This window comes from Accipiter gentilis, chromosome 2 (genome assembly GCF_929443795.1).
Source record: "Accipiter gentilis chromosome 2, bAccGen1.1, whole genome shotgun sequence".
Taxonomy (NCBI): Eukaryota; Metazoa; Chordata; class Aves; order Accipitriformes; family Accipitridae; genus Astur; species Astur gentilis.
The window spans coordinates 29,319,501-29,345,207 of NC_064881.1; the positions used below are offsets into that span (position 1 = coordinate 29,319,501).

At 41.5% G+C, this 25,707-nt stretch overlaps 1 protein-coding gene across 6 annotated transcripts in view; it reads left to right on the plus strand.

Moving 5' to 3' along the window:
* The window catches only part of PLEKHF2 (pleckstrin homology and FYVE domain containing 2), a 38,189-nt gene that overhangs the window by 5,332 nt on the left and 7,150 nt on the right, over window positions 1-25,707 (plus strand). The window contains exon 1 of one of the 6 annotated variants that reach the window (XM_049818571.1): window positions 6,586-6,653. The exons of 1 other annotated variant lie outside the window; for it this stretch is intronic. The gene's annotated coding sequence lies outside the window, so the exon portion shown is untranslated. Of the gene's footprint in view, window positions 1-6,585; window positions 6,654-10,370; window positions 10,439-10,833; window positions 11,189-16,840; window positions 16,861-22,578; window positions 22,814-25,707 lie in introns of those variants that run through there. 4 more of the 6 variants (XM_049818549.1, XM_049818567.1, XM_049818580.1 and 1 more) reach the window with 4 other exon arrangements.

A 25,707-nucleotide genomic window follows, 5' to 3' on the forward strand; every position in this document is an offset into this window, starting at 1 on the left:
ACCATGTCTCTCAGGGCACCATCCTATGTGGCTTCCCTGAATTCCTTTTCTTTGGTACTGTGAAGAAACATATTCCGGAATGTTCTAGCTCATTTTAGTCCTCCCTCTCTGTAAAGGTACTGCTCTGTTTTTTTTGGTAGGAAATTACTGGGAGCTTTGTACTCAGCATCTCTTAGGATCAAGGTAAATACTTCTGTTTGATTTGTTGTTTGGTAAAATAATACTTCCTAACATCCAACTTGATTCATTTGCACAAATCCGGTAGTTTATTCTGCCGTCATCCTTGTTCTACTAAATAGCTGCTTTTCCCAGAGATTTTTTTTTTTTAATCGGGGTTAATCTCCCCAGATGCTTGGTTGTATAACAGCATCCTGTATTTTAGTGTACAATGCTACATAATGAATTTCTGAGAACAAGATTCGTGGCTCTTTTAATCACAGAAACTGTCAGCATTGTATAAATCTTAGGAACCCAATATTAAATCCTTCATTTGGTGATTTTATTTTACATGTTTGAAGTCAGTTTGTGATACAGATCTTGCTTAATTCTGCAGTTTCCTATTCCTGGGTGAGACATTTTTCTTTGAATTTGTTCAGCTCGGGATCTTGCTTTCCTAGAGGTGTAATAATCAAGGCTGATACGAACCTAGGAAAATCAGTGTATGCTGGATTGGGAGTATACTGGCTATTTTCTAAAGTAAAATCTTAACAGGCTCTGTCCACTTCTCAAGTCAGCTGCTGTATCTTATGATTGGTGTTCCTGAATGTGGCAAAGAGGTCTGGTGAAAAGAAAATATTTCCTTCCTATGCAGGCACCGCAGCTCTTCCTGCCAAATGAAGGGCAAAGGCTTACACTCTGTTGCTGCTACCAGGCCAGCTGCGCGTTCACTCTGTTTATTTTATGTTCTGGAGAAAGCGTTACAAATGTCTCTTTCTGCAGTTGGTCCTCGTTTTGTTCGGAGCATGCTGAGTCTGAACAATAGAGGCAGCCCTGTCTGTCCTCTCAAAAGGAATCGCTCTCCTGTAAAGTTAACTTCTGGCAGGAGCGCAGTACAGTAAGGAGGAAGAAAAGGGAAGGGAAACGATGCAGTTATCACCGGTACATCGAGTTGCTACAGTGGTATCTTGCTTCCAGGCCACAAGGCCAGCGCCTTGCTTCGGTGTTGGAAGTGGAACAAATCTTGACAATGTGCTTACAAAGGCATCAGTGGAAGGGCTGATTTGTTCTAGTGCAGAAATGAAGCCATGTGATGCAGTGAATGGTTAGCATGGTGAGAGGGACTTATCAGTGAAATTAGTAAACAGGATATGGAATAAATAAATTCAAGTTATGACTTCAGTCACGAGAGTTTTGAGTGACCTCAGAAAGTAAAGCAGCACTTTGAATTGCAAATGACAGGAGGCTGCTTGAATAAGCAATCTATGTCTCCTTTGTATCCTTCAGGAAACAGCTTTCTCTCTTGGATGGTCATGACTGATCCTGCCCTTAGGGACAGTGTTGTGAATGGAGGCATTAAATACCTGTCAAACAAGGTAGTCTTAATTTGTCTGTTTTCATCAGTATTATCTCCTTTTATTTCTCCATAGCAATTGGTGCCATAAAAGAAATTCCATTCATCAGTTCTGATAATTTATAATTCTACGTCTTACAAATATTTGTCCTATTTCTCCTTTTTTTTTTGTTGTTGTTGGTTTTGGTTTAGGCGGTTTTTAGTTTGTGGTTTGTTTTTGGGTTGGTTTTTATTTTTGGCTCTGACAAAGTATTTTCTCCTATTGGTGCTAACCTACTGGTCGTTCCTATCAGAAAAGCAACTAGCAAATCTGTTGCTGTCTGCTAATTACATGTTTGAAAATAATTTCCATGTCTAGTTAGCCTGGTCCATGTAAAGCAGCAGCCTAGCGGATATCCTCCTCAGTGACCTTCTCTGTTTTGTGTATCTTTGATCATTATGGTCTTGCTTGCTTTTGTTTAAGCACAGAATTGCATCTCCATCTTCAGAGCAGTTCACTGGAGTCTGTTCCAGAGTCTCTTTCCACTTAGACTTTTGGGTTTAAGCTAGCAAAATGTAAGAATTGTATTAGTCCTGTAACATCATATTTTGTCCATGGTATGTACTAGCTGCGGTATCAAAAATCCTGAGTGAATTGAAACACATCAGACATCACTTGCCTAGTAGTCTTGCAGTTTAATTGGTTTCCCACTTATAATATAATGGTGCTTAGTAACACCATATAATGGTGCTTAGTAACAGCAAACCAAAGAAAAGATTAATTTTCAAGAAAAAAAATGCAAAAATTTCAATCATTGTTTTTGAGAAATGCATCCTCCAGATTGTCCCCATTTCCCTCACAGCTTAGCATTTGAAAATCTGCATCTTATTTTGGTCTTCCCTAGTGTCAAATCGTTCAACAGTACCAGAAAATCCTTTCCAGCCATAAACATAGGAACTGCTATACTGCAGAAGGGGCGGGCTGTGCACTTCTGTCTTTGTGTTTTTCAAAACCACTTTTGTCATTGTGTTTTTCAAAGGAAGATACAAAAAGAACCATTTAGATGATTATGATCAGTCTGCAAAAATAGTATGCATTTTTTTTGTTACTGCTCTGATGCCACATTAAGAACGACAAAGGTTAGTTACAAAAGGATTTAGAAGGGGTTACAGTGTTATGCTGAATGTTCTCAGAACCTGTTTTCCATTGCATTTGCTGATTGCAATTGTACATTCTCAAAACTACGTTTGTCTTGCTATCTCACAATATCTCCATCTTTTTTCAGCTTTCATGAATCTTGCTCTAAGTCTACAGTTGGGTTTTTTTGTGCTTTTTTAAAAATGTGGCTGACCCTCAACCACATTGAATCCATTGAAGTTGATCCAGTAAAAAATTGTGATAAATAACATCCACAGATACATAAATCAAGACAAAATACACAAGCAGTCCTTTATGCTTCAGGCCATATGTTGATTGGTATTTGCCCTTACAGACAGGCAACAATACGCAAATAGTCATTCACTGATTTATGTTCTCAGCTGAAGCAAATGGTGTTTAGCATTCTGCTCCGATAGGGGCAAGTTATATATTCAGTGGGTTAATCTGTGGATTTTTTAGAGTCTCTGTTCTAGGATAGGCCCCTCTGTATCTGCGCAAAGTCAGAAAGGTGGGATGGATGTGCATTTCTGTTTCATGGATAAAAAGGCTGGGAGTCTTCAAAGGAGGATGCTGGTTTTCTTAATGCTAGAGGGGGAACTTCTGAAACCTTTAATTGCTCAGTAGTAAGTGGTTGAGGGGTTTTTGTCAGGTCAGCAGTAGAAGACAACTTGTAAGTGGTAGCTACTCCTGTACAACCTGCCATAATGTCTAGGAGCAGCTACCCAAGCACTGCTGTCTGGAGCCAAGGATTATTTTGCTCTATGTGTCTTAGGCTAAGCACACTCCCTTCTTACTCAGGCCATTCAAACTTACTATTTTATTAATCTGAAGACTCCAAAGGACTGTCAGTCACTATCCAGAAGGCTGGAATTTGCCTAAAACCAGAAATCCCTTTGTTGTTGTTGTTGTTATTGTACATAACGCACAAAATCCGCAGCTTATTTCAAGTTGCAGGTAGGCAGTGTGTGACAAGATGACGTTTTTGTTAGTTTAGCTCTAATTGATTTGTCCTTTTATTAAATTAGCTCAGTTGTAGTTCATCAGCCTAAACATATTTTTAAGCACCTAATAAATCAGTGTGCCCGCTTAACCTTCATATTCACTGACAACTTGCTCTCATAGTTTGAAAGATTGTCTTTTCCCAAATAGCCACAGATAGGTGTCTTCTGTTTGCTTTTCCCTATGGGCAGTGTCTTAGCAGGCACAAATCATGTCAGTTAGGCATACAGATGTGTTATGCAAACATCTTGATGATTTCACTCAGATACTCAGTACAGCATCATAAAAATAGGGCTGAAAGGGACCCTGGGAAGTAATTAAAGTACCAGTCCCCCTATAAGCAGAATCAACTATAGCCGTAGCATCCAGTTACCCATTTTAGAGATGAAATATTATGCCTAAATATATTATGTTATGCATTAAATAACAGGATTTTTTTTTTAATTGTCAGATTTGGAATTTATAATTTATTATAGTTTAGGAAGATGACAGAAAGGACTCAAAATAGTTTCTGCTTTCAGTTTTTCAGGATTTACAGCTATTCTCCAGGATTATTTTAAAGGAACATAAAGGATGTTTTAAATCATACTGGGTTGCCAGTGGAGCAAGGAGAGCAATACATCCACAGGTGACTCTCAGTCATGTAGTGACTGTCATCATATTTGCTGCCTCCTATTGCTCGGTCTTTAATCTGTGCCAACAGGAGAGGGGGCTGTGATAGAGAGGAGAAATTTTGTATGCTGATCCATCTCGTATGGTTTTCTACATCAGAATCACAGTGCTCTGGAGAATCAAAGACAAAATGTTGGGGCTGGGATGAGGAGATTGTTTAGACTTCTGTCAGTCTGTAGGTTTTTTTAAAAACCCAAACCCTCAAATGCTTAAAAATTCAGAGCGCGTATCTGGTTTTGCCAGAGTGTATCTAGATGCTCTTCCTTTACATATTACTGCATATAATCAGTTAAGGCAAAGTGTGACAGCTTAGATTTTGTAATTTCACACCTTCTTTAGTTACCCCAGGCAGAGCAAAACATTGTCATCTAGGGCATCGATGCCTATTTAGATTGCCATGTTTTAAATAAGCATAAAATTAAGTGAAGGGGAAAGAAAAATAGTTAAGATAAAACTCTTGGGCTTCTTCAGTGTTGGAAAGACCATGTTCCTTCAACAAAGCCTTTGCATGTGGCATTCTGGCTTTAAAGTCTGGTCTCTTTTCTAACCAAAAAGACTAAGCAAAGGTTGGCTGCTGTTTTCACTCTGTACGAATCTAAAGATTCCCAGATTCAGTCAGACTCCCCCATGTATTTTTCACTCTTAAAAAAATTACCACCCCCCAACCCCAAACTCCATAGGAGGGCTGGCCTAATGTGGACATGCGTAAGGGGCTTCATAACTGATGCAGTGTTTGGAAATGAGAGGTCTGAAGTGCAGCTGCAGAAGTTGCATGAAATCTGCCTGCCTGCAAATACTGCTTTTTGTGTAGTGTAAGTGAAGGACATAAGCAGTTAATGTGAGGCAGAGGAGGAATTCACCCCATAAATCTAAAATCACAGCGCCAGAAATTCTGCTGCCCAACAGCTGCCACTAATCTTTACAGACCCCTATCTTTCAAGTCTGTGAGGTGCCCTGCGGCTGTGTCTCTGGGTAGGCTCAGAGGTGTCCCAGTATGGGTAGTCTGGTGTTTCTCTCATTGCCACATCATACAGGCTCTGGATAGACAGTGTCCTTCTAGGAGGCCTGTTGAGCCCCTCGGCAAGCCAAGTTCATAACAGCATGGCTGGGCTTTCGCAGAATACAGCCTTGGCTGCGGTCCTTCACGGGCATCCCAAGAACGGAGACCCCAAGCCAGCTTCCCTCTAGCTTGTAGCACTTTCAAGGCCTCATCATGCAGAAGGGTGCCTTATCCACCAGGAGATGGCTAACCTGAAGCTATCGGAGATGTAAATAGGCTGCTCTGTGTCACTCAGCTTTTTCCATGGGAGTTACTCCACGGTGCAGCACCGGATTCCCAATGCGTTTGGAAAGAGGTGAGAGGGACCGTGACCGTACAGGCCTAGCAGTTTTATCTGTCACCTCCCAGAGGAGAGCAACAAGCGCTGGTGTCCACTTCTGAGACTGGGAACTCGGCATTTATGTGCGTTTAAGGTGTGGATTTGGGCCTCAGTCTGTTGCGAAGCTTCATTGCAAACCATTCCTGGAGGGACGGAGGTCTGAAACTCCTTCCCTGCCAGTCCACCGTCAGACACTGTTATCCTTGCTTAAAAATCCCCAGAGATTCAAATACAGCACAACATCTGTTTGTTGTCTTCTAAGATCAGGAGATGTAAAAGCACCCTAAAGATTTGTCCATCCATACTTTCTTAATTGAGCTATTGCTCATTACTGCCCAAGCTGAACACAGGAGTTCATCCTCTTAAACCATAGTTCTGACCAGGACAGTTTAAGGATAGAATTCCACGTTTCGGCAAATGGTTTATTCGGAAATAAACACGTGGGACTCAACTCCTTCAGTGTTTTGTAGAACCCTCCACAAAGCCAGATTAATATGATTTGTATGCTTAACAAATCCTATAGTCTAAACTTTTAGTAAGGTAATATGCTTTGAACTGCAAAAATGCTATGCCTTTATGGCACTTGGAAAGCCAAAAAGTACAAAACTTAGCACCTATTGAAGTTTTTGCTCTAAAAAAAATATCTATCTTATCAGATTAATTTCTAATAAGGAGTAGAGAATCATCTTTTGCTTTCAACAGTGCAAATTCAGAGTTCAGCATTATGGATTATTTAATGAAAGCTAAAATTAAAAATTACATGAATATTTGAGGGACAGAACAAGACACACCCATCTCTAGGAAATGACGAGTTATTTCTGGTTCAGCTTCTGAGCCCTTTCTTATCAGGCTGTTGGCTAGCAGTTTGGCTGTGGAAGCGGAGGAAGAAGAACGCTACTTGGAAGAGAACTGAGTTTCTGCAATGGAAATGGGACGAACACCAAATAAATAAAAGGTTGTTCTATGTTTATATGAATTTCTGTTGTAAACATTATTTCTAGGGAAAGGCAATGCTTGTTGTGGCTGCTTCTTTGCCAAATTCTTTCATACCTTAGGTGTACAATGAGTGCAGCCTCTTGGTTATGATGAATTCTCATCATATGAAAACTCAGAGCACAGATGATGGATTTTGTTAGTTTTCCCTTGGCCGATCAGAAATTGCCCTCAAGTAGTTCCAAAGAGATTTTGAATATACAGATGGTGAGCAGAAATCCTTACTGTGTCAAAACCAGGGATCCCTTTCTGTCAGTGTCAGAGAAGCGATCTATCAGAAAATGAGCTTGGCTTGAGCCTTTCTGGCTCTGTTATTTGTTAAGATACAGTGTTAAATGGTTATTGCTGAGTCTCATCAGTATGGTATGTACGGCAGCGGGACAGAAAGAAAAAGCACTGCATTGCAGTCTATCTTGATCTCACTTCAAAAATAACCTATCAACTTGCAATTTAGCTTTTAAGGTAGGTTAAAATGTTAAACTCTGGTAATAGTTCTGCATGGACAGAGCTCAACTAAAAACTGAGACAAAAACTACAGATAACCATCTGAATTCAAGTTCACAGCTTGGGGTTAAATTTACAGAACGAACTTAAGCAATTTTTAACCCAGAGAGGTTGGGAATCAATCTGTGGTCTTGCAGTTGAGTCCCAGGTTTAGTTTCTATTGTACATGTACAGATGATACTGGCTCTCATAATAATGCATCAGTGCAAGCTCCTCACTATGCAACAGTATACATACTTTTAATGCAACTCTCAAAACCTTTGCAACAAATCTTTTTGGAAGATAGCTAACAGCCAGAAATTCATGTTACTAACATAAGCTTGACAAAATATTTTAAAATTACATAAAATTACAGATGGTTCTGTTTCACTGGACATGTTGTTTATAATATATGAAATAGACAAATGTTGTGCTTTTTCACAGAGAAAAAAATATATGTCCATACATTTACATGTTTTCATTTTAAAAGGGAAATGCTTAAAGCCAATTACTGAATTATGTGCTTTTGACTGCCTCTTCTCATTAATGATACATGGAAAATAAGAACCATAATATATCAATTTTACGAGTGTTAAATGCAATTCCATAAAAATGGTGTGAGAATCTTTATTTGTCACTTGGCTATTTCCATTGCAACTGTGATCCCTTCGCTACTAACAATTATTTTTTTTTTCGTATGCCAAGAGTAAAATTCTAACCCTATGTTGACCCAACTGAAGGTAAAACACTTGTTGACCTGAGTTCTGTTTAGAGAACCAAGGTGTTCAGAAATGATTAACAGCAAGTTTCCACAGTTCATCTTTGGCCCTACTTAGCTGCTTAGTTGGCTGTGGTGGGTTTGCCAAGAACTAACTGCTCAAAGGTTAGCAAGCAGGCATAATAATTTTCTGAATACAGGCTATACTGGATCCCGTAGAATGAATACAAATAGATGGTAGCAAAATTTTAGTAATGTATGTTTATAGACAATATATAAGTTAACTTATCTGAATTAATGAATTGAATCATTCACTCATTGAATAATGAATTTTCAAAGAATAAATAACACATGATGGTATGAAAGTGAAAAAAGGAATCAGATAAATTTAGGTCTATTAAGGAGCATATCAGTTGCAACCTTTATCACCTCAAGCCCACATTCGTCCCTCCCCCTCAAAAAGAAGAGTTACTAGAAGCTCAGTTAATGAGATAAATACGTAATAGCTCTATTTTTACTTGTTTTTCTTAAGCCTCCACTAGCGGTCAGTGTTGCGGACAGGGCACAAAGTTAAACGGACGTCAAACACCACTTCTTATGGCTGCTGTTGATTTTCAAGAACAGAGTGGTCTCTTTTGAGCATTATGGAGCTTTTATTTGTTGGGGTTTTCCCCCCTTCTATTTTTGTCTACAACAAAATGAACAGATCCCAAAAAGGAGCAAGGAAGTGATAAGAGTGATAAAGAAAACTCTCATATTTTGCAGAAATGCTCTAAAAAATAAAATTCTTGTTGACAGGCAACATACATGGGTCTATATCAGAACTTAAAAAGCTACCACAATATTATTTAGAGAAAGAAAAAGCATTAATAAAAAATGTTTTTCATGCATGTTCAGTCTTCTAGCTATTGCTTGCTTTCTGCATAGAATCCAAGTGGTTCACCATGGGTTTCTTGTCTTGGCGGGAGATTTGCTCCCCTTCAGCAGGCTCTTTCTCCTTAGCACTGTTCCTTCGCTCTTTATCAGGGTCCATGGGAAGGGGTCAGATCTGTTACTTGCAGAAGGGATGTGGGTTCAGCAGCCCTGCTTGCTTTGGTTCTGTAGGAAATTGACTCATGGAGCTGGGAGCATATCTGAACGTATGTTAGTGGTCTTTTACAGCTGTCCATGTCACTTGTCACACCCCCACACAGAAGTTTTTGAATGTGCCCCACATCCAGCAGCTACGTCTGTCACAACAGTGGAAGGCTGCCATTCCTTCACTTCTGTCCTTCAGGAACCCCTTAGGGCAGCATCCGGCTCAGGCTGAGGGCTGGGTGGGTTTGAGGGGAGAAGCAGACAGCCAGGCCGCCGCGCTGTGGGGTGGGAGGACACGCGTGCTCAGCCCTCCATGTCCTGCTCCCTTCCCCGTGTCCATCTCCCACAGATGGAGAGACCTAGCTTGGTGACGCGGCTCTCGCCTATCCGTGTCCCTGTCTGAGCTGAGATAAAAAATTCAGATGAAATTCAGAAACTTCAGCGGGTTCATTATTACCACTGGAAAGTTCCACTGCCTAACTACTCTATTTTTTTTCTGGAGAAAAGCCAGCCACATTGTTGCCCAACAATGTGAAATCTGGAAAATGAAACTCCGCTACATTGCATGTTAAGTGAAACTTTCTTAACAAAAAGCCCCTCGGGCCATTTTCCAGAGCAGAGACTTTGGCACCGTAGCTGCACCGTAGCAGTGCTACCACCGAAACAGGGGAGCCGTGCCCCCTTCTCTCCCCCTCCGCAGCTCCCCAGAACACCCCAGCCACCCTCCCGCGCCGGTGGCACCCGTCAACACCTGAAGTCTTAGAAGGACCAGGTTAGCTGCTGATCGGCCGGCTAGATTTGGACAACGCTGCTCTGGATGACTTGATGGGTAGACACTAAAAATGAGAATGCAGAGGAGGGAAGGGACTCCTTGTCCTTACGACCCCCCCCCCCCCCCCCCCCAGTGTTTCGGGGGTGCGTACGAGCAGACCTGCCGTCGTTTCTCCAAGCTGACGGGCAACGCTTCGAACTAAAAGACGCTAACAACTCCCTCCCGTGTGCTATGCAAGGTTTATGCAGAGAGAGGTAACGAAAAACGCGGCCGTCCTTATTTACTTCTGGGAGAGCACGGACATAAAGCACGGACCCGGGATGGTGCACAAAGAACGGAAACGTGGGGTTTTTCAAAAAAACCACCCCACAAACACGGAGGTAACGCTCTCGCGTTCTGCGAATCCGTCTTCCACCAGGTGCCACTCGTGGGCTGAGAGGCGCCGGGCCCGCTCCGGCTCTCCCCACGCAGGGCGGCTCCCCGCGGACAGCCCCGCGGGGCCGCCGGTGCCGCCGCCTCAGCCCTTCCCGCCGCCCGGCTCCTCCCAAGATGGCGGCGGCCCCGCCCCGCGCGGGCGGTGTCCCGGAGCCCGTCCCCCGGCGGCGGCGGGGTGTATGACCGCGGCGGTGCGGGGAGAGGGCGGCGGGGCTGGCGGCGGCCGGGCGCTGGGGCGGGAGCCGGAGCTGGAGGGCGCCGGGTGAGCAGCGCGGGCCCGGCCGCTGTACCCAGGCGGCAGGGGGTTCGGCCGCCGGGGCCGGTCGGCGGAGGGTGAGGGAAACTTTTCCTCGCGGAGCCTCTTCGCCGCCGGGGCTCCGGCCGCTTTTCCGCGGCCATGTTGGGAGCCGGGGGCTGCCTGGCGGGGAAGGAGCTCGCCCGGCAGGAGGCGGCGCCGGGCTCCGCTGGCGGCCGACCGTGCGGGGCCGTCCCGCCGCGGGGCCGGGGCGCTGCCGGCCGGCCGCGGGGCGCAGCGCCGCTTCCCGCCGGGAGGGAGGCGGCGGGGCGGGAAGGACCTGGGGAGGCGAGGGGCGGCGGGCGCGGGCGGGCTTGTCCCGCCCGGGGCGCTGAGGGAGTTGCGGGGCCTCGGAAACCAGCTCGCCTTCGGGAGGGGGGAGGCCGGGGGGGGGCACGAACAGCGGCAGCGGCCCCGCGGCGTTACATAAGTGCCTGAAAGTCCCCGACTCGTGACTGGCGCCGAGGCCCGGGCGGCGGCGGCCGCTCGTCTTGGGGCGGCGGGACGGGACGGGGCGGAGGGCGCTTCCTTCCCCGGCGGGCCCCGCGGGGCAGCCCTCTGCCCCAGCCTTCGCCCGCCGTCGCCTTCGCCCCCCGTCTTAAACTCCTCGTCGTTCTCGGAGCGAGTCGCCTGAAAAGGCTTGATGCTGTGGTTAAAAAAAACAACCCACAAAATACAAAGCAGAGGAGCCCCGAGCGGTGCGGCTGCGAGCATGAGGTGCTATTTTTTTTTTTTTTTTTTTTTCCTGTTAAACTCGGTTATTTTGGAGAGGAGCGTGACCAGTCTGCTTAAGATATATGTGGCACATAAGCTGTTGTCTGAAAGCGGCTTGGGAAAAGACAGCCACATGTTTTTCCTCTCGCCTCATTTGAAATACTATGTGCATAGACACCCGTATTCATAAATGGCAAAACTGCTCATCACAGCAGGAAAGTGATGAGTGAGTCTGCCGAGCAGAGCATCTTGGCATCGTCTTTGTCCCTGCGAAGAGAAACAGCTGTAGCTCAAGTTTTGACGTGGATTGTCGGTGCCATAGTTGTTGATAACCAAAACGACTTGGTATGTCCTTAACCAGAGATCAAGGGCTCCTTTGCCTGCCTTTTAAAGGTTGAATTGATGAGAGTGGTTCCAGAAGCATCGCTGAGTCCTAACCCCGGCTGTCTGGCGTGCTGAGTGGTTACTGTAGGGGTTGATGCTTATTTGACAAACGCTGCATTCGAGGCTGCGATGTGCCTAACAGCTTAAGTTCAGATGAGGTTAATACAGTAGGCAAAGCGAGTCTAAAATCAAACCCACAACACTGGAATCAGTTTTAGAACTGAAATGGCTAATTCCTTTTTCTCTTCTGAAATAAAGAGAACTCAGCTTCCAAGTTCTAAAACTTGTATGTTGAATTATTTTAGGGATGGCTATCTGAAAGGAGGGAAGTATTTAAAGGTGGCAGTGTAATCAGTGCTGAGATCCTACAGATGTTTTGCTTTGTATGCAGTCATTAACATGAGGAAAGGAATCGGTTCTTTAGCTCAGTAGGCAATATTCTTGCTTTTAACCTATATAATCTAAATACTGTTGACTAATTAAGTCAGAAATAAGAATCTCTGTGTAGTTAAATGTCATGTATATCAGCTCAGTTTGCTAAATAACATTTTCCCAGGTGTTTTACTGCCATGCTGCTTACGTTGAAAACAGCAGTGAAAGTGAAGCGTCGTGAGCCTGAGACCCAAATTCTTACTTCTGAATGCAAATCATCCATGTGCCTTTTGGAGTGTCTATGAGTTTTGCTCTGTATAGAAACCCACATAGAGGAAGTCCCTTAAATGCTAAATGAAAACCAGTGGTTAGAAATTTGGAGCTGGAGAAGCTGGATCAGAGCTTCCTCTGCTGTATCCTCTAGAAAGAGACGGAGTAGTGTCTTTTCATCTAGAAGCAAGTTTTCATTAGATGCAGTGATGAAGTCATTCTTTAGCAAGAGCTGTGTTCTGTTTCCCTCAAATTATGGGCTGAGACTTAACTCTAGTATTACATACATCCCTGGACTAACAGAAGATCTACCTGTAACATCCTGAAGCCCTTTAGCTTACAAAAATTATCATCGGTAAAATGGTTGTACATTCAAATGGCATGGTGACTTTTAGGTTTCACCATTGTGGTGAGTGGATGTGGGAAGGTTTCAGGGCAGTAGAGATGGAACTGCAGATTCACGTGGGGGGTGATATGATGGAGCTTGGCACATCTCATTTACCCCGCTAAGAGCCAAGTGAGGGCAGTAAAGGCAGGGTACAAATGCTGGTTTCGTTACACTTGCAGCATTTTTGGTGACTTGTCTTCATCAAAGAGGGCTAGAGGTGTTAAAAGTGAAAGCTTGCGGTCAAAGCATGGCACGAAGACGATGGAGAGTTGAAGTTTTTAATACTTGCAGATGTAATTTTCTGAGAATGGGTCTGTTAGCTAAAATGTTGGAAGTGGTGGTCAAGCAAACAAATAGCATGCAAGTTTTTGTTCTTAAAGGCCATTTATTAGCGGATGATGTCAAATAAGAAAACCCCAGCATTAACAATGGAAATGTTTCTTGGATGTTGGTAGGTAAGAAAGTTAGTTAACTTCTTGGTTTTTGTATCGAGAAATTAAACCTTAGTCTGTACTGCTTCAAGTTCTAAAGGTGTACTTGTGACTTAGTCCAAGCTCTGTTAATATTGAAGCTTACTTTTCCATTTAATTTATGTAATTAAAAAAAAATTATAGATGATGCTTGTATATGTATATTTTGCCAGTTTCAATGATTAATTCAGTGATTTGATCAAAGTGTGATAGTCTGGGAAGTGTTCTGAAAGAGAATACATAAGGTGCGAAAATAGGCCTTTGAAATAGAACCGTGTATTTAAAACTTTCTCCCTATGCAGCAAATGCTAGGTTGCTGTTGTAGAATAACTTTGGTGTTCGTGATTTAGCAGAGGACTTGTTTTTACAGTTGAGGGGGTGAAAAGTTACTTTGTAGATAGGTGTGGTAGAACATGTTTACCATACTAAAGATTATTTTAGCATTGTCATAAGATATAAGATGTGATGACAACTGTGTTAGCAAGTAGAGTCGGGCAAACTCTGAGCCACCTGAGTAGTCCTGTTGAAATTAATGAGTCTGCTCACATGAGAAGTGGCTTGGTTGAGAGTTGTAGGACAAAGGTTCTCCTTTTATGAAAATAAATACTGTTGTGCAGAAGTGTTATTGAACAGAAGAGTACTTCATGTTTTTCGGCCTGCTGCTTTAATACTACATAGTCAAAAATGCACTCATACATTTACTTTGGTTTTCTAAAGTTGCACAAATAGGTAAGAGTGCTGCTGCCTTGGATGTAATGATGGTGGGTTTTTTTTTTTGTCTGTTAGTGATTGTAATTAATATAAGGATTTTAAAATTATTTGGAAGAGAGTGGCTTGCTTTTTTTTTTTCCTCTTTGCATCGTTACATTTTACAATAAAACAGTGTTAAGTGTATTGTTTATTAGTAGGATTTTGGCATTTTGTATAAGTGTAAAAGAAGAAAAAACAGTTGAAAATTAAGGATTTCAAATACAGGAATGTTCTCTCTATGCCACTGCCCCCCCCCCCCCCCCCATTCCTGAATGTAGTAAGATGAAATGCAAGCAACTAGTTACTGTGTTGAAATGCAATCTCTTGAGAAGCTGTACTGATTCTAACAGATACAGGGGTGTTGCTAGATAGTGATGTATCTGATCTTTCTATCGGCAGCTTTAGCTTTCACTAGATATCTCTTTTACCTCAAACGTATCATCTAGAGGTAACTGTTTTGCTTTTAAGTACTTAATATGCCTTTTGCAAAAGGAAGAGTTACAGCACGTTCTTTGACATTTACATTTCTAAAGTGTACACATAATTTGTTAATGTAAATTAATATTAAAGAGTGTACTGTACATGCTGCTGTTCAGGTTGTCAGATAGCATCTTTCCTGGAGCAGTAAGCTGTGCAGGTTAACTTCAGTGCAAACCTCTGTGCAGTTTTCAAAGTTTCATCTAGATTGTGTCGTCTTTGCTGCAGCAATAAGGGCCGAAGAGCAAAGGAAAATGGCCTGTTGGATGAGAATCACGTGGACCACAAGCCCCTGCGGTATTCTGGACGCTGTTTATTGCACTCTGAGGACTGGGTTGTGCTGAGTGCTCTGATGTCTGTACTCCAAGTGCTTTCCATATAACTTTAAAATGCATCAAGCACATTTGACAAGCAATAAAAGGGAAAAAGGCCAGTAAGTGCATTTACCAGGAAGGCCACCTACAGTAAGCTGCTGTGATTACGGGGTTCTTTCAGGAAATGACTCTTTTTTTCTTTTTTTTTTTCTCCCCCTTCTGCTTTAAATTTCTCCTGACTTAGCTGTCAGTACTTGGTAATGTAAAACTTCTGAGACTGATTTTCAGTGTACTTCTGTTCTGAAAGCTGTGTGAGACAGTGATTTCACCCCCCAAACCCCCCCAAAATTGTGATCTAGGTTGGCAGCATGGAGGCAAGTGAGCTGCCCTTATAACACACAGGTTATGGCTGAAAAAGGTGGTTACATTGAAGACTGACAAATTCTGTTTATGGTATCATTGTTAAAGCTTTCCTTTGGACTTTTGTTGATAGCTGTCAGATGACGGTTTTCTAGACCGTCACTGTCCACCCATATGTCACCAGGTAGCAGCATTTGGTTTAAAAAGGGGCTGATGTCCCTTGCTCAAGAAAGAGCAATTCAGTGCTTGGCTTATGTATTTTAAATATTGCTAGATAAATACATTTTAAATATTGCTGGGGAGCGACAGTGACAGGTCCATGATTGCAGCACTTCAGTGTTGTCCAGCTTACCGAAAATCACATGTGGTTTGATTCCAAGCCCCTGGCTTCTGCTGGGCTGGTTGTTTGCAGCCTGATGACAGCCCTGCTCTGTGCATAGGGCTTGAGCCATTTTTTGGTACTAATTTGAGCAACTTCTTTCAGGAGGTTCAAATGGTAGGAAAAAGATTCCCTGCAGCCAGCTGTGCCCTTAGTCTGTTCTTGGTGGTGAACTAGTGGTAGAATTTGTTTGGCTTTTTTTTTTTTTTTTTTTTTTTAAAGAAGTTAAGCATTTTAAGGAACTAAGTATGTCTAAATATTCTGGGTTTCCTACTGTAATATTGAAAATGTGCTGCAGCAGTGCTTTGTCTGACCCTGTTAGGTAGTGGCCAGCTGCCTGACCTACTGAAAGTATTTCTACAGTATAATATAGTATTAGGGTTGCTCTCTAAAGTGGAGATTTAAGTAACTTTAGGTTAAGAGCAGCAGAAAGTTGAGGTGATTGCACCTTGTCAAAGAAGGAGGTTGAGTGTTGTTTTATGTGGCTTGTGTCTTGTTTAGTTTTGTGGAAATGCTTGGAATTACTGAGCTGGTAAAAGAAACCTCTCTATTGTGCAGCTTCTTTTCCTATAATAGGATATCTGAATTTAAAGGACATGCATATGAAAATAATATTGATATAATAAAAATGAAATGGTGATGATGTGGTGGTGCTGCTGTGCTTGTAAATTGTGAGACTGTGTGGGAAAACTTTGCTCCATTTCAAAACATGGCTAGCTAAAAGCAAAAGTCCTTTTGTGTTGCAGTTATTTGTAGGAAGTTAATGGCTCTTGCCTGGCTTTGACTACTCAATAACTCTATAGCATGGTCATGCTATAATCAATTACCTATAGTCTAGTCCTTGTCAGACTGTTAGTAAAATTCAGTAACTTCTCTCATAATGGTAATAAAAGTAAACTAAAGAAAACTTAAAACAGAGAACTTCTGTTTTAAACACTGGCAGTTTTAAGTACCTGTGCATAGTAAAAAGACATAAGCCAGTCAACAGTCAGGTGTGTCATAGGTGTGCATTCATGAAGAAAGGGAAAATAAAATTCTGTTAACTGGAGGAAGCTCGTTTGAACATGTAGCTCTTCTGGTAGCTCTCAAGAGCTAAACCATGCAGGTGCTCTGAAATCTAGGAGGTGCTATTTTTAGTGTATACTTGCGTATAAGAGATACACATCGGAAATCCTTCTGTAAATGTTCTCCACTTGTAGGTTAAAGATGCTGCGAGAAGCATGTTGGCAAATACTATTTATTTCAGTCACTGAAGACCAAATCCTCTTTTTCACATGGACTGAGACACAGTCTAGCTGGCTGTTAGCAAGTTGCCTCCGTGTGTGCTCTAAATACAATAATCCGTAACAACAACAAACCACACAACAATCTGGTTTTGGAGAACTGGTTGCAAGATGGATTTGGCAACGCTTCTTCTAGAACAACTGTATCTGGATCTGTTTTTTCTATACTAATGATGCTGTGTGCCCTCCCTGAAAGAATTTAAATAAGTCTATTTCGAGATTGAAAAGGTATGTTGATGCTGTGGATTCTCTTCATTGTGCTGAGTTGGCAACACTTAAAGGCAGGATCTGGCTTGCTCTGAAATTAGTCAGATCCTCTTCATTGATTTTTTCATGTCCCTGACCCAATGTCCATTTAACGTTAAATGTGGTAGTATTTGTATATGTCAAGTTATTTGCTAGCCCAGATACCCAGATAGTGAGTGCCAAAGTGGGCTGTCGTCCTTTCGGCCGTTCCTTTGCAGGCAGCGTATCAGATGGGAAGGGCACACCCGGCGCCTGTCCAGGCAGCCTGGAAGGGAGGGGTAAGTCACTGCTGCCAAACCAGAAAATAACATTTGCTGAGAGAGACTCTTCAGACAGCTAAACAATTGGAGCAGGGAAACATTAAATTGTAAACACAAAAAACGTATGCCAGTGTTTGGTATCACAGCCTGGACGAGCGATCCTTTAGACACTGTCCCAGCATGAGGGGGTTTGTGTTTGCTGGAGCTTGTCGAGCCAGAGCAGGATCCCAGGCTCCTGTCCTCTGCCCTTGACTCTTCTGGTGCATTTCTAAGGTGTTGGTCTGTTGCCTGCTGTTCTTCTGATGGCTTTTAGCTACTCAAATCTGCAGAGAACTTCAGAAGGAACTTGAACTTTTTTGGGCTCAAGATATGTGGAAGCTGGTTTTGAAACTATTCTGGTGTGCATTCCCAGTGCTTTGGTTAATTTGAAAGATGCAGTTCACTAGCACCAGAGGCTAAGCTAACCATTGCTAGTGCTCCTAAATACATGCAAATGGAAAGTTGAAACACTAGGGTATTTTCCCACGACAGCAAAGATTTGATCTGAATATTGGGCTTTTTTTAGTTAATTGTTTGTTGATTAATTTAAAAGGGCACATGTGTGTTATAGTTTATAATTACATAGTTTGGTTTTATATCTTTTTATATATATATATATAAAAACATACAAAAACTCAGCCTTTTAACTTATACCCATTTCAGTACGCTGACAGCTGCAAGTATTTGATATGCCCATAGCTGCCTGGATCTTGCTTTCTGTGCTTTGACAGATGAGTTTGATGTCAAATTGGAAACACTGTTCATGGTGGGTCAGGCCTGCCTGTTCACCTCTCTTTGCAGAACTCAAGCTTGCAAGGTTGTGTGGCTGTTGCTTCTTTTTTCTTTTTTTTAAAAAAAAAATCCTTTAATTCTAGCTATTACCTGGTATCCACATGCATGTGCTGACTACCTCCCCTTTCACATCTTGAAAGGCATTAAGAATTTTCTCATTGAAATAGCAGCAGTTTGGCTGGCAGTCCCGTGTTTCACAAGTGCTGTTCAGAGCCATGTAAGCCTGTATGAGTGCTTGGGGAGCTCTCAGCTCGTTGAAAGGTGGGTAAGGACACAGAGATGAAATGTGTTTAGGAAGTTGCTCTCTACTGCAATGCTTGACTACCAGGTGGGGGATGGAGAATTGCATATTTCTTCCGAGGAGCAGCTCCATCTGTACCATGCCAGGAGACAAAAACAATATCAGCTACCATGTTTTATTATAAATAGAACCCTGACAGTGGTAATAAGCAGCTGATTTCATTAAAAAGCTGGATCTCTTACACGGATGTTGCACCTGGGCTTCTGCAGTGAGGTCTTGTCTTCCCTAAGAGGCATTCAGGGACTTTTTCCAGTGAAGTTGGGGACAGAAGGGAAATACAACCGCTTCCAGTTGGTCTAGGAGTGGATTGAGGCTCTCCTGAACACTTCCCTGTGGTGTGAACTGTTTAGTACTGCTTGGGTTTCCATCTTTCATATTTTCTGTTACTGCCAAGTGGGAGAAGGCAGTGGGAACAGCCTTGGGACTCGGCAATGCTGGATTTCTGTGCCTCTTTAATGGGTGCCACATGTTTCTTGCTTGGAGCAGGGGTGCTGGCATTATGGCACGTGGCATTATGGCCAAGGTGGTTCCTCTTGCCCTTCATGCAGGGCGGGCTGCAAACTGGCTGAACTCGTCTGGTGGGGCAGCCCGCTTCCGCATGCCTTTATTTTCCTCAGATTTCCTCTATGATTATTTAGCATTACAACTCATTTGGGACGTGGGAGCTAGTCTTTCTGTTTACAAGCAGGTTAAATTGGTGTTCTCTATCCGACTGAGGTTTATTGTGTTAAATACCAAACCTCGTGAGAAGCTAATGTGCAGAACTTGGGTGGTTTTGCCTGCATACAGCAGCTCAGGCAGTGTTCTAACTGTTCAGTGGAGTAGCCTGGGTAGCAAAACAGCATTGCTCTGCTCTTGCTGTGCTAATACATATGCTGCTTGGCAAAACAGATAGTGTTTTGCTAAAAATAGGTTCCTGTACCCAAGCTAGCTTCTGAGTATATTGGGGAATATAAGGTCATACATCTTGAAAGATCTACCTAGAAATGATCTCTGTCCCCAAAATGGAATTGGCCTTTCTAGGCATTCCTAGCTCAGTTGGATAATGGCAATTGCAAATTTGAAGAGTAATGCATTTGCCATGCAGGTCTGATAATAAAGTTTGTTTTGCTGTTGTTCTTCACTTAGAATAATTTACATTCTGTGAGCAATTCTTACACAACTGGTCAATTAAAGTGAAATGGCAATCCTTCCTTGTAAGTTGGAAATTAGAGTATACTAAAATTAACTGTAATGTATTGAAAGAATTACTAAACTGTAAGATGTTAGGCAGTTAAAATAGGCATTTCTATGTTGTAACTTCAAGAGGAGTTTTAGTGGGACTAGGCTTGTGACAGCCATTTGCAGAAGCTTAAACACTCCCCCCCCCCCCCCCCCCAACAGATCTGTCTGGATTATTACAGTAATTATAGGTTTATGATGACATCTGACTAGACAAATGCATGGATTTGCTTTCATGATGTATTTGGATATGACTGAATGCTGGACTGAGAAATAATCTAAAGATTTCTAAAATATTGGCAGGCAGAGTATTCACAGGTTGCACAGTATGAAGTAATGTGGTTGCTGTTAACATATTTCCAGCGTGGTTTCTGTGAGTCTGTGGCTGATGCCAGAACATTAGCCAACAGGTTGAGACAAATGAAAGGTTAAGACTGCTGATTCGTACTGGATATACCAGTAAGAGAGTGAGTTAGCTCATATGCATTTCCCCACACTGCAGCCGTTGCTCCACAGGCTTGCGCAATGCAGGAAGCCATGTCTTCACAGTAGGGAAGAAAAAAATAATTAAAAAATCACATTAATGTAAAAAACATTATACTGAAAATTATAGAAATGAGACTTGGGAGATGTCCACAGTATTGTCTATTCTGCTTTCCTGCCAGTGTAGTATTGATTGATGCTTACACTGTGTTTTCTCTATAGCGTTTGGATGAAAACGTCACAAGCATCTTTGCTTGCTTAGAGTAATCCAAAGCAGCCTTAGTATTGCCACCATGCTTTTCTGGTTATTTTATCTTGCTTCTTTTTTGACTTTATTAAATGCCAATAATTAATAAGGGTGTGAAAAATGGTGCAGAGAGGCAACAGCATACGTTGCCTTAAGGAAAAGGTAATTTTTTGGGGTCTGTAAATCAAGTCAAAGTTTCTGTCCCACTACTGGTACCTTTCTGAATGCTGCAGCCATTAACCAGATTAGTCAAAAGTGATTCTGGATAAAGACTGTGTTGAAGAAGTTCAGAGGGATCTTATTGCCTCCTTTCCTGCTCTTATCTCTACATTGATACAGTTTCTTGGTCCTTCTTATTTCTTTGCAGTCTTGTGATGTAGCTTTTTGTCATTCTTGATACTTGTATCTTTCAGATATCATCAGGGTTATCAGGGTAGTGATAGCAAGACAGTTTGTTAAATACAACAGTTTTGGGAATACTTCTGTGAAGAGAATTATTAGAGAACTGCTTGTTAGAAGGCTGTATTTCTCTTCAAGTGACAGTTGTCTTATGTCTTAAACACCATCCAGGACAGCTAGCTCCAGCACAGTACAGGCATTTAGTTGTTACTGTCATGTCAGCTTTTAGCAGTGATAAAGACTTTTAGAAAGCGTTTGTCATACTCGTATCTCCTCTCAGCGTAATATTTTTGGGGATGAAATTTCTTTTAATTTCAGTGAACTTTATGGTCAGTTTGGTCTCTTCACTGTTTCATGAAAAAGCAACTGGCGAATAATGGAAATACATAATTAATATTAAACGCTCCCACAGTTTATTGTGCAGATGTATTTGAGTAACTGTAAAATATAGAATGAAATATTAATGAATTCATAAATGGGTTAATGGATACTTAAAACTTCATTTTCCTCAACACTTTACTCTACATACTGAATGATAGAAATAAATCTTAATTAAATACCTCTTGCTTGTATTTTTTGTATCATCTTTAATCCAGCTCTTGTTATTACCTTGACAGGTAGTGCTGACTTGTGCATGAACACTTGAATTCTGATTACAGCTAATCAGATCTAAGTGCATAGAAAGCTTAATTTTGCTAACAAAGATGACAGTGAAACATTCAGGACAAGCGATGCTATCATCCTCCTCTGTATGTATTGAAGGAGGCTGTGTAGGAGGTGGAACCAGTGAGGCCAAAGTAAGATTTGAAGTTTATGCTAATTTCTCTTCTCACCTGTATCAGAAACTTAGAATATCTGCTGTGCATGTGTTTAGTTCAGCAATTTTCCATACTAAAACTATTTTCAAAGCATTAGACATTGATAAGTTTCCTTAAACAGGTTGCACTTCAGAAATTTACACTGTGTTTTACTTGGCAATGGTGCAAAAAGTCAAGTGTTGCTTTTAAGAGCAATACATCTAACATTAATAGAGATTAGAGTACAGTACTGAGATGCCTTCATAGCTGGAAGTTTGTCCACAAAAAGTAGTGATATTACCATTTCAGATAGAGCTTTAAATTAGAGGGATGTGTGAGGGTTCTATTGTTTGTGTTTATTCAACTGTAAGCCATATTAGCCTGTCTTTCTTGCATAGGCAAAGTGCAAGAGGAAAGGTGAATGAGTCTGATGTAACAGTTATTTGAGACCTATTACTAAAAAGAAATAATACATAACTATGTACTAAATAACTGATTCTGATGAACTCTTTTTAGGGAGAGTGTGATATTTTCCTCTATAAATCCAAAAGATGAGTCCTCTTACAAACCAGTCATTTGATGCACTTTAGATACCCGGTCTGCAGATAGTCCTTGTCTGTCTTAGGTTTACAGTTTACTTGTTTCTGTCTTGTAAAAGTTTTATTGATCTTCTGTATGTTTAACTTGGGTGATAAAGTATAATAAACCAAGATTCAGTTCTATTTGAAATCTGTATTTTATTCAGACCCTTTGAGTTGTGGAGTCAGGCATGATAAAACCTTTAACTTTTGCCTTTTATTAAGTGACTCTAAACAGAAACTTTTATGAAACATACATGTTACCGTTGGATAGGAAGGAAAATGGGTCTGAGTGTATGTGGTGGACACACAGCTGCTGATGTTGTCTGTATGTGCAAATGTAGGTGTGAGAACAAGGGCTCTGTATGACAACTGGATAATTATTTAGAAGTTTATTGGGTGGAAAGATCTAATGTACTTTTATTTTGATCTGCTGTTTCTACCTTTTCTTTCTTTATTCTATTCCTTTTGTATTCCTCAGAAACTGAGACTTCTATCCTCTACATTTGCTTCACTGCAACAATATCTAGATCTCATTTCATCCATTCTAATGGTGTGATGAGATACTGTGGTTGGCGACATTTTTTTATCAGACTTGTGTTACTGAATCTGTCTTGGAAACATCCAGGATCTGCTGCTGCTTTAGGGCTGGATGGGCCTCAGTGTGGTTAGTTTTGAGCTCTTGTACTTTTTCCAGTAGCTTAAATACACTTTTTTCTTTTTTTCTTTAAAGCTGTCACCTTAACTGTGAATGTACATAGTAATGGATGAGCTGCCCGCATCCTGATACCATGGGTCTGAGAAATCTAGACTGCCTGGTTTGTATTAATGCAATGTGTTACATGTAATTGTTAACAGTCTAATTGCTAATTGTAAAGGTGATGATAGATGAACTGGCAATTATGGCAAGGCCAGTAGCATTTTCCTCACTTGAAGGATTGTTGAAGAAAAATAATGCTAAAAATTAGATGCTTATTAATTAATACTTGCTAGCAGAGACTGTGTACTAGACAAGACTTGTTCTTGCCCAGGCCAGAAAGTAATGGAGCACTGCTGGTTCTGCTGTATTGCCAAAGAAAGTTGGGAATTCCGGTTGTGTCCCTCTCCTACATACCTTTTGTGCCTGTCCTGCAGTCTAAAGGGAGTGCTGGTGGTGATGGTAATATGCACTGATCTGGGGTGAGGAACTGTTTCTGTGCTGAGCTGTATGCAATCTGCATCACTATGCCATAATAGCTTTTTTCATCTCATTTTTCTCCTCCAGCACCTTTGTCTTATCTGTGGTTCTACTCTGTGGTGATCATGCCAGCTGCTACAGTGCTAATGTAGTAGTAGATGACTTTTCCTGCAGTGTTGAATTAGGTGTAGCTGTATCAGTCAGGGTTGCTTTCTTTTTAGTTGACTCCTTCTGTCTGTCTTCAACTACAGCTATTCTGCTGTGCAGTTTAGTCTGGCCTCTATCAAGAGCAGAACTAGCATAGAAAATAAACATTCTCCTATTTTAAATAAGACTTGTAGAAGCATTCAGTCCTGGGAGATCATCAGTTTGGTCACCAGGATACAGTGGCAGAAAGAAACATTTATGTGGTAAGTGACTTGTGAATGCATAGCAACCCTAACAGAATTATTTTCCTGCTGCAGTAGTCTGGAATGTTAATAACTGTAGTAAATATGTGACTTCCTCAACATGGGTTGTGTTTTAGGTAAGTGGGTGACTTGTTAGTTCTTCAAAGGTTTCAGTAACATCTCAGTTTGCTTACTTTGAAGATAACTGTTCTTATCAACAGAATACAAATGTAAAACTGGAGTAAAATAAGGGAGCAAGAAGATCTTGATATCTTGATAACAGAATTGTTATTTCTGTAAAGCTTCTTGTGAGTAAACGTAAAATTAACTTAGTGTCAAAGACAGTTCCGCATATGGTAGAAGAGTTGGGGCTTTCTGTGTCATGAAGTATTTTGTCACCTTTAAATAGCATATTACGCTTCAAAGATGAAAGCCTTTGCCCAGCATCTTCATCATGAAATGGGCTTACTAGGGGCATCTGTGTGAGAAGGAGGACAAACTGAAGGTATTGCAGCATTTTGAGAGTTGAGATTTATTTATTCAGAAAGACTGCTAAACCCTGCTCATAGTGTAGCTTTTTCTTACAAGGTGATGTATTTATTTTTGTGATGTTTTGACTAGCAGCTAGTACTACACTGCAGTCTGGATGCAGAAAATGAATCTGATGTGATTGTAGTCTGATGGTCCTTACAGACAAATGGAGTCCTCCTTGCATAAGGGTGTGGGGACTTTTGGGAGTTTATTTGCAAAAAGTGTGAAACTGGAGTCAAACGTGATAAAAGTCTGAACAATAGGTTTGAGGTTTTTGATTTCATAGACTCCATAAACGGAGACTACATATAAGATGCTCTCACTCTCCCCTTAAGTGGAGCTGTCTAGCCTGTCATTTTGAAGCCCATGGTGCTGCTTTATTCCTCAGTTGCTTTGGGGAAGATCTGGGGCACATTTTCAGCAATTTGCCATGACTCAAATTGCTTTGTTTGATCAGGTCTTGAGATGCTGCATCTTGAGGACAGTAATGCAGTATCTGCTTCTTATAGTGGCCAACAGTAGAAACTTCAGAAGAAAGTTTTAGCTGGTAGAGAGGAGGATATTGCCACCCAGTTCCAGGGTATGATCTGTTATCTTTATAATATATCTGAATAAGCTTTAAGAAAAGATTGTTGTAACTTTAAAAGACTGGTAATTGATGACATTGCATAGCTTTTGGCCTGTGACATCTTGGGGTTGAAAGTTCCTTTGTGTCCAGACAATATTTTAATTTAACATGTGCTTGGTCTGTGTGGTTGTGAGAAGAAGGGGTGCACCTCTTCTCCTAACTTTAGCTCTTGTGACTTAGGGATGGCTTCTCTTTTGTATTCCTGATCTGGTTTTCCCACATTTAATTATTATTTGTAATCCTGATAGTTTCCAGGTAGTTTCTCATTATCCATTTCTGAACTTAATTCCTTTCTCAGAAAAGGCTAGTGAAGGTGAATGACTGTTATGCATAGGATTTCAGATAGATTTTTAATTTTTAGTTCTCTTAAAAACATATGAGAAAAATGTCAGAGTGCTTATTTTAAAAAGTCTAATCTATTAGTGTGGGAGGATATAATTCATGCCCTGGAAAGGTGGAATAACCCATCAGCAGTCTGTGACTTTTACTACCTTAATTGAGGCTGGTAGGTGAGAATTTGTTGAGTGTTCTAGACAAAAGTTTATATCTAGAAAAGATGTGATTATCTTTTCTTTCTTAATAGTCCTTAACTTGCCCCAGATTCTTGCTTTGAGTCCAGTAAGTGATTATTTTTCACAACAAGCTGAAAGTACAGTCTTCAGCACAAGTTCTGGAGTCATGTGTCTTGGTTTCAAGCCATGATGATGATTAAATGATCCTGGTTAGAGTTGTTTTCTTAGGTCGTCCTAGAGAGTAGTTAATTAAAACCTTTAGCCTTTTCTCCCCCGGTTTTCTTCTCCCAGTGACTTGTATTTTGAAAGCTTTCGTGATGACCTTGAACCGAGTTTGCTGTTTATTGGCAGGGAGTGCAGGGAGTGCTGAGTTGGGAGTTGTGGAGCAGTGAGTGCTTCCTACAGGTTGCTGTAACTTCACACCAAAAGCTTGCTTCACTGAAACTCATCAGTACGATTGTGGGGTTGTTCTGGT